At 39.9% G+C, this 9,029-nt stretch overlaps 1 long non-coding RNA gene across 1 annotated transcript; it reads right to left on the minus strand.

The window, feature by feature from the left end:
- Positions 1-425: 425 nt before the first annotated feature.
- Positions 426-6,809, minus strand: LOC140684763 (uncharacterized). Its single transcript, XR_012057533.1, has 3 exons — positions 5,261-6,809; positions 2,456-2,564; positions 426-1,564 (listed from the first exon to the last, which is right to left on the minus strand). It is a non-coding gene; the product is annotated as an uncharacterized lncRNA (long non-coding RNA).
- Positions 6,810-9,029: the final 2,220 nt, after the last annotated feature.

Here is a 9,029-nt window from a genome sequence, read left to right on the forward strand (position 1 = left end):
AGGCTGTTCTTGGCATGCACTCAGGCTGAGAGAGAAACTGCTTATTGCCAGGTGAAGTTACTGTGTTCGTGCCACCAGTGTCCTCGAGCTGCACTGGCAGGAATTGCAGTGAATGTAAGGAATGGATCAGTACTTGGCCCTTCCCAGGAGCAGAACTGGTGATCCCAGAGGAGCTGTGCAGACAAGATCTGTGTCTGAGGTCAAACAGATCCCCACTGAGCTTAGGGAGCTGTGGTTGTCCTGTGTGTAGAGGAAGGCTTGGGTATACTCATGGCCAAACCTCCAAATCAGAAAGCTTTCATCTCTAAATGAGTCCTGGTTCCACTTTATTGCAGCTTGTTTTATATTTACTTCTTTATGTTTTGTTTGGTTTGGTTTTTGTTTTGTTTTTTGGGGGTTTTGTTTTGTTGGAGTTTTTTTTTTTTTTTTTTTTTTTTTGTCTCAAAGTAATGCTTATATCCAGTAATGAGAGAAAATGCAAAGTGATAGAAATAGGTGTTGGAGGTGATCACACAAGTTTGCAGCCATGTACAAGCAGGACAGAGGTGAAATGTAGTTAACCTGCCCTGTTTGCCTTTCTGTGTTATCTCTCCTTAAGCTGCTCCCTTGAGATCTAAGTTGTCTGTGTAAAAGGTGGGATAAAATCTGATTGTGTGAAGAAATAATTTTTATTGACTGGAAGTGAATGATATCAAGTAAGCCATCCAAAGCTGGAGCCCATTTGGAAAATGCTGAGCTTAATATTTCTGTTCTGCTTTCAGTGGTTTCAATGGCAACTGCCAGAGGCAAACTCAAGTGAGAAATGTGCATACTACCCACATGTATGTCCTCCCTAATTTATAAATATACCTGTGAGTATACTGATAACAGAAAACAGATTAGTGAGAGTTGGTTTCAGGCTTGGAGATTGAGTTTCATGAGAAATGCAGATTGAAGGGAGGAAATCTCAGGGTCGGAAGCTGGTTGTATCATGTGGAAGGCAAGAAACCACAAACTCGGTAGTAGAGAAGCATTGCAGAAACAAGAATAGAGATGTTAATTTAGCAACTGAAATCAGACATGCCAGAGAATTTTAAATTGTGTTTTATTTTTATAGAAACAAATAGTCCACCCTGGAGCAACAGGGCCTCTGAACCCCGAATAATTCTATTTTTTTCTAACTGGTTGCACTGGTGACAGCACTATATGTGGTGATAGGTCCCAAAACTCCTTTGAGTTTTCCATTTGGAATGAAGGAGAGAAGTGGGAGGCAGCTTTACCTAAGTGCACACAGTATGCAATCTATGAATGAATACAGAATGAGAGCTAGATGGGACATTGTTCCTAGAATAAGACCAATACATCCATGCTTCAGTACTCTAAAGAGATAATCTTTCTCAAACTACATGTAACAGGGGCTTGTGCTTAGAGCACATATCCCAAAATCACAAATTCCCTTGACTGTGGCTGAACTGCCTTTGTCCTGGTCTAGACAGAGCCAGACTGGGCCCAATGCTAAGGATTTTCATCTGACTCTCAAAGTGCTTTCCCTCTGGTTCAGTTTTCCTTCTTGAGTTAACATGGTCTGAAAAAAAACAGAAACAAAGACCTTGAGAATTGTTATTTCCATCTTCTTTTCAACATTTTCTTTCTGCTAGGAAGCAGGAAAAGCATGAGGATGACACACTTCAGTTCACACTCTCACTCCAGCTGCAAGAGCTGTAGAAGCTGGGGGCTTTGACAAGGCAGATGTGGGGAGGCTGGACTGGGACTTGTTCCATTGCAACTTCCCACTACAGCTGTGGGGAAAATCCTGACTGGGGAGCCTTCAACACTGAATATGTGCAAGTCAGAAGGATGTGGACAAACCTCCAGCTCACTGGCTGGAAGAAGGAAAAATAGTTCTAGAAATCCTATCAACTTCCACCAGAGACCTTTGCTTCCTGGTGTAGACAGTGCAAGTTAAAAGTACAATTGAGGGTCTGGGTTCTTTATCTAAAGTACAATTTTGACTGGGAATTACTAAAAGGCAGTAAAAATGGAAGCATTTTATGATTTTTTCAGAGTCCCTTCTTGATGATTGTCATTTGAGGGATGAGAATGTCGAATTTGCCACGTTGCACAAAGTTATGGCAGCTGTTCCATATTGCTAGATTGGAAACTAAAATGGAGATCTATTCAAATTGTCTGACACTACCAGCAAGCTTGAAAGCAATGCTTTAAACCATAACAGAACTCTAATCTGGTCCTGAGGGGTAATCAGTAACATTAAAAGCAAATGTCTTTTTCCAAATGGCCTTTAACTACTTTGTGTCTTTTCCCTTTTTTTGCTAAATTCTGCTTTTCATTGTAACCATTTGATGAAGTGAACAGAATTTCTGAGAATGTCAAAGACCAAATCCTAAGTGAGAACATTTCAGCAGGTCTAGTCTGTTATGATAATAAATATTTTCAGGAATGTTTAAGCTATGCTAACCTTTAAAAAAGAATGGATCACATTTCTATTTTCTTTCTTCATAAATGTCCGGTGCCTGAAACTTCTTAACAGTTTCTTCATCTAAAGATAAGACTGGGTTTATCTCTACCTGTAAAAGGTAATGCAATCTCTTAGTTTAGGAATTTCTAGAACCTTTGCCTGTCAACACACAATCAAATCTAGTTTTTGATCCTAGTGCTGCTGTTTTGGCAACACTAATTATATATAGACTAGAAAAACTCATAAGATAGGAAATTGTTCTTTGAATCACATCTAATTCTAGACCTGTGCTACAGAACTCAGAATTATCCAGTTTGATTTGTTGTCACCATGAAATGTTGGTTAAAAGCATTCATGTTTTTATCCAGTAATTCTTAATCCACAGAAAGAATGCACTGTTGACATCTCTGCAATTTTTTGTTATCCTGAATATGCCAGTTCATCTCACTCATACTGAGCATTAATCACTAAATGTAGCATTTTGTTGTGTTCAGGAAATATTTGAGGAGGCTTTATAAAGGTAACCATTAAAAAAGAACAAACAAGACCAAGTAGATTGTGTTGTTCCTTGTGGGTGAAATTCACCTGCCTAAAGCTGAAATAAATATGTGACAGACTTGTGCTAAGGCACCTCCAATTCCACTGCTCCCTGTGTTCTGTTTTGCTTCCCACACATCCTGTAATGACGAAGGTACTCTGTTCTAAAACACCATTTGCATTTCCAGGGGGGCATACTGGAAGGGCACAGCAGACCCTGGAAAGAGCAGTGTGCTATTGATTAATCTGTCCTCTGGATGAACCCTGGTAAAAACCTGCGTTTCCAAAATTCTGAAATAATCTGCATACAAATAATGGCAGGATGAGTTCTCTCTGGGATTGTATGACTACATAAATAAGCAGTTCTTCAGTGCAGCATGTGGTTTTCTAATTTCCAGTAAAATGGAATGAGTCACACATGACAACAGCATTGCCACTAACCAGTGTGGCGTGGCATCTGAAAAAGATAGCACTGGAAGGGTGTGAACTGCAGAGCAGATGATGGGGCTTGAAACATCTTGTTTTCTTTGGCAGGGCAACCAAAATCCTGATGCTTTCCCACAATCTGCTCCAAGGATATAGGTTTTGCTGTGCTGTATCAGATTATTACCCTGGGAATTTGTGTGTCCTCACTTTGCCAATGGACAGCTCTTGATGCTTCACATAAAGATAAATCCCAGACTCCCCACAGGGGAATTCCAAAGTTGGATGGCGTGTCTTCCAGTAGGATTTACATTACTGCAGATTACCAGGGGAGGGTTTTTCACTGTGGTACCAAATCTATTCAGGCAAAAAATGGCCCAAGACAGCTCCCAAGTCCAGGCTCACATACCATACATATTATTTATATGTAGGTACATGTGTTGGTATGGCCCTTAGGCTGAGTTCACTCCAGAGGGAGAGTTAGCCATAGTAATGTCTTAGCACAGGCCCAGGATTTTCTTCCTTGTGTCTGGAGAGTTTCTGCTTGGCAGAAGAGCTGCAGAGGAGCAAAGGATCCCATGGCTGCTGCTGCCATTGGACCCTGAGTCTGACAGGAGGTCATGCAGAGTCTCAAAAGATGAAGGCCCAAATTAAAGAATTTGAAAGCAAAGCCCTTCCCTTTATTTCTGCACCTCTAGAATTGGGGATCAAATCTTCTGGTGTTAATAAATTAGAAACTCAGAAAATTTACAGTTCAAAAGCAAGATGGAAATGACCTAGCACTTGGTCACGGTTACAGGGCATTAAGGTGGTCAACTTCATAGTCATGAGTGACTTCTGCCTTTTTGAATCTATTATATCCAAAGCGGTGTCAGACACTTTTTCCTTTGAATGTTTCTCTGAAGGAATAGAGAAATATTAAAGGAGGGGTGGGAGGAGGACGAAAGTAATTATTTTGCTGCTCCTGACATATCCCCAAACACAGCCATATTTAGGCAGAGTTAATGGTGATGTTCTAGGTGCCCAACATTACATTTTCATTGGTTTATGCTGCCTCCTCCCTGTCAGTATTGTCCACATGAAGGGCTCAGGGAGTACAGTAGTTTAAGCTGCAGCTTAATTCCCTGTAGATGGGGATTTGCTGTGACAGAAATGCCTGCTGTCCTGGCAGTCTCTCACATCTGCTGGAGGCAAAAGAGTATGTCAGACAATAACTCGGCCAGCAGATGTGGTTCTGTAGGGACAGTAGTGTCTGTGGTACGAAAATTCCCTCCCAAAATACAGATCTGTGGGGACAGTAAGCGTCTGTGTCAGTGACAACTTTATAGCATCTGCTGGGACAGTAATGCCTGTGATACGTAAATGCATCTCTGCATCTGCTGGGTCAGTCAGAGAGAGATGTATTGTATATATCCAGTTTTACATGTGAAAATCTCCTTCTCTTCAGTTCGGGGGATTTGTCTGATTCCCTTTCCCACAGAGTTAATAAGAACGATTTTATGTAAGAAGAGCTGAAGGTATTTGTGAGTCTTTTGCACGTAGGACAGATATTGCCAAATTTCAGCTGCCAAGAAATACTGCTACATTTTCTCCCACCATGGTATTAATCATTAATGGCTTTGTTCTCAATGAACAGGCTGAGTATCTTCAATGATGCTCTTGTGAGTGCTAATGCTTTGTGGTTGCAGTGAGAGCATCACATGAGAAATGTGTTTGTTCAGAGAGGAGAAGCACCACAAACACAGCATTCTGACCCAGACCAGATTTCAAATATTTCTAAGGACAGGTGCACACAGATAAAGATTTTTAATTTGGCCTCATCTCTAGGTTAAGCACTGGACCCACCTGAGGAAGGATTGCACTGGGGACAGTCAATTTTCCAGCAGCAGCAAGTCCATTCAGATGTCAGGGTATTTTGCTACAACAAAGGCTGATGTTGACATTTTTTCTTGGATAGAGACAGATGCAAGAGCTTCTGCCTCAAGGTTATCTATTATACTGTATATTAACTAGATGTTTTAACACAGGGCTTCCTGCAGAGACAACAGTGAATGATGATTAATACTTATCAATTAAAATCTAATCTTTTTCCCATGTGTATTTATATGCTGAACTTCAACCTACAAGGCAATTCTGTGACAGGAGTTAGATATTCTTTTGTTGGAGTGCACTGGAATTATGGTCAGGGATGTATTATTCACTCATTTATTATGACTATTGTGTTTGTGCCTGGTTTTTGCCTAGGCATTGTATATAAACATAGCCTCTGTGAAAAGGAGTTTATAAACAATTACCATTAAAGGGACAATTATTTTCTCTTTCTTCATGTAACAGCTCTGAGTAGGAGGTGAGGGATGGAGGAGAGAAGAAGCAAAGGTTGTACATGTTTTATGACCATAATTATAATTAACTATTTGAGAGATTAAAATTATATTAAATTTTAATTATAATTTACTATTTCAGAGATTAAAACTGATTAAAAAAGACTCAGGGTTATGAGGTACCTCACAGATCTACGAGTTATCTAGCTCAGCTTAAACATACAGATATGAATCTTCTTTTTTGTTGTTGTTTTTTTTTTCCTGTTTAAGCCAGCCCCGGTGGAACAGGCAGTGCCCATGAGTGCGGTGTGTGCCCCACAGCCCCAGACAGGGAGAGCTGCTCCGGAGAGACGGGAAGGATGGAACAACAACTGAAGGAGGCCACTCACAGCCCTGGTGGAGAGTCTTAAAGTGGACAGGTGATCTGGCTGGTTAGTTCTGATTTATTACAAAGGCATCTTTATGCTTTTTGAATTCCCTTCCATCATCCACGTTAAACAAAACTGCATTCTTATAAGGCACTTCATCCCCTCCATGCATGCACACGCTCATCACTCATGTCACACCACCAGCAAAGGCATAGAAGGAAGTGCAGTTATGTGATGCCTATTACAAAAATCTTTTTTGTTTTATTATACCAGAAACAAGCACTTTAGTAAAGCTGCTAGGAACTGGTTCAGGTTTTCAGTACTGTATCAACATTTTCAGAGAATGATGGTGACTGTTAAAGGTGCAAGACTTTTTCTGGTTTGCAGCAAAATTGCTTTTCACAACTTGTCCCAGAAGATCTTTGTTTTTAAAAAAAAATATTTTGCAAATGAATTTTGTAGCAGGGAGAGGTGTGGAATTATGGGAATGAAAGTGTGTGTGGAAACATCATCTTCCCATTTTGTATTTTTTGATGTGACATTCCTTATCACAAGGGAAAGAGGCACTTCTGCAGCTTCCCTACCCCTGAGCCTCCTACCAGCTCAGAGAGGCATCACAAAGCCACTCACTACTCAGTCTCCATTTCATTTCTTGTCACTTATTAACACAACCATACTGCTTTGAGAGCTCGGCCCATCCCTTAGTAAAAGCGTTCAAAGTGGCTGGAACAAGTGGTGAAAAAATGATAAACATTTTCAGCTGAAATTGGTCAGATTATGGATGAGTTGTTTATAAACATCTCATCTAGAACTGTCAAGAGGTGGAGCTGACATCATTGAAAGATGATAAATTCTGACACAGTGCTCTGAGATTTCACTGCCACCGAATGTAGGTTAATATGGGATTCAATAGGAAATCTGGCTTGTGTATTGCTGCATATTACAGGAAACGAAGGAACTTGTCATTTGTCTGCAGATTGCTAATTGCAGTTTATTGCACATGCAAAAGGTTAATTTGGGTATGTTATCACAGTAATCACATGCACTGCCTCAGATTAAACCATACCCCTACACTAACTGATGAGCTGGCCTGTGGGATTTGGGACATTATTTTGTAATATTATGGCAAATAAGAATTTTGAGTAAATGCTGTAAGAGTGGGCAGCAGTGTCATTAAGTGCAAAAAACCCCAGAGTTACAAGTCTCTGTTATGAAATAGTTTCCCTTAACCCTTAATTTAATTATTCCCTGAGATGCATGTAATTTATTCTTTGTGATAATTGAAAACAGAAGACTCATCTATTCTAAATGAAAATTATATCCTATTCTTATTATTGTTAATGCTTTGTATTTAGATGAGTATTTAAAGGGCTGAGATGAATTCATGACCTCTTCATGCTAGGTGCTGTATATATACACACAGTAAGCTCACTGCCCCAAAGACCTTACACTTTAATGAAATGAAGGTTGGAGGAAGGAAGTTTTATTACTTCTGTCACAAATGGGAAATGATAACAGAGAGAAACTAAAAGGACTGAGAATTATTACACTCCTCCTGCAACGAGTCCTGTATTTGCCTGTAATATATCCTCCCTGCTTTTGTTAAGTTGCTGTAAATTGCTAGGTAGATGGTTGGTCTCTCCCCCAGAGATGGAGTTTAATTCTGTGCATGTTTCAAGGTTTTATGGAACGAAAGGCGTTCTGTAGATAGATAACACTTTAATTTAGACCTGATTAAGTTATTCTGAAGCAATATTTAGTGGAGGGAGTAGATTTGTACGAATCTGGTTGCTTGTTGCCATATGAACATACTGCTGCATGGCTGCTGCGCTCCCCGCGGGCTGCGCTCTTGGTGCATGGGGGTTTTAAGGTACACCAGTATAACTTTTTAATTGTTATTATTCCCTCTAGTTTGTTCTTAAATGTCTTCCAAAATAGTAAAAATGTAATAGTGCTTGAGATGTTGGAGCATTCCACAGGATTCATGGGGCTCTTGGAACACCAGTGCAGGCTCAGTCTCCCAGAAATGAATCTTCTTCTCCCCCTGCTCCCTGGAAATACCGTGCTCATTCTGAAATGCATTTTAAGCATTTTTAATTGGAGCTTCTAGCTTTGCATTAAAAATAAAGCCAGCTCTGCCTGGAATCTTGCTTTGGGAAATTTTCCTATAGAGGAACATAAACCTGAAGATAACTTGTTTCCCTTTTTCTGCTTGTTCGGAGTACAGTGATCTGTTTAAGCAGATAGGGTGGGAAAGGGAAGGAATAAAAAAATGGACAAGTCAGGTGAAGAAACAAAACAAAGAACAGGTAAAATCCAAGCACAACCCAACAACTCTCTTCATATCTCTGCATTTCAGTATTTATGACTCTCACTGTTGAACTCCAACAACACTAATTCCCTCATCTCACCTCATCTCTGTTCTGTCTTGCCCCTGTCTGGTAAATCAGTACAGTGATGTTCTGTCTCACAGATTTTAGACTCATTGAATTAAAAAGATTGCAAAGAATCAAACTTTAAAAAAATTATTTAATAACAAAGAGTATAATTTTGTTGTTGTAAGCTTTATGGATCCTTGAGCACTTACAAGTGACCTCTTGTTTAACCTATGGAAACCAGCATTGCTGCCATGGAAGTAGAACAAGCGATCTTTTAAATATGAAACTTCAGTTTCCTTAGTTGATGGGACAAGCTCAGCACTTAGGAAAGCACATCACCAGTGTGTACCCTCGCTAGAAAACAATCTACTGGAGCTTTGTTATACAACATTCAAACATCCTGGCGAAGTGACAGTAATTTGCAATAAACACTACATGTAAACAATTACCTGTGACTTGTTACACTTGTTTGTACAGGCAGCTGGCTAAATAGATCTGGGTGCACTTGTAAACGTCTGTCCCTGTCACACCTGATACTGGAGAACAA

The sequence above is a fragment of the Taeniopygia guttata genome, chromosome 10 (genome assembly GCF_048771995.1).
Source record: "Taeniopygia guttata chromosome 10, bTaeGut7.mat, whole genome shotgun sequence".
Classification (NCBI taxonomy): Eukaryota; Metazoa; Chordata; class Aves; order Passeriformes; family Estrildidae; genus Taeniopygia; species Taeniopygia guttata.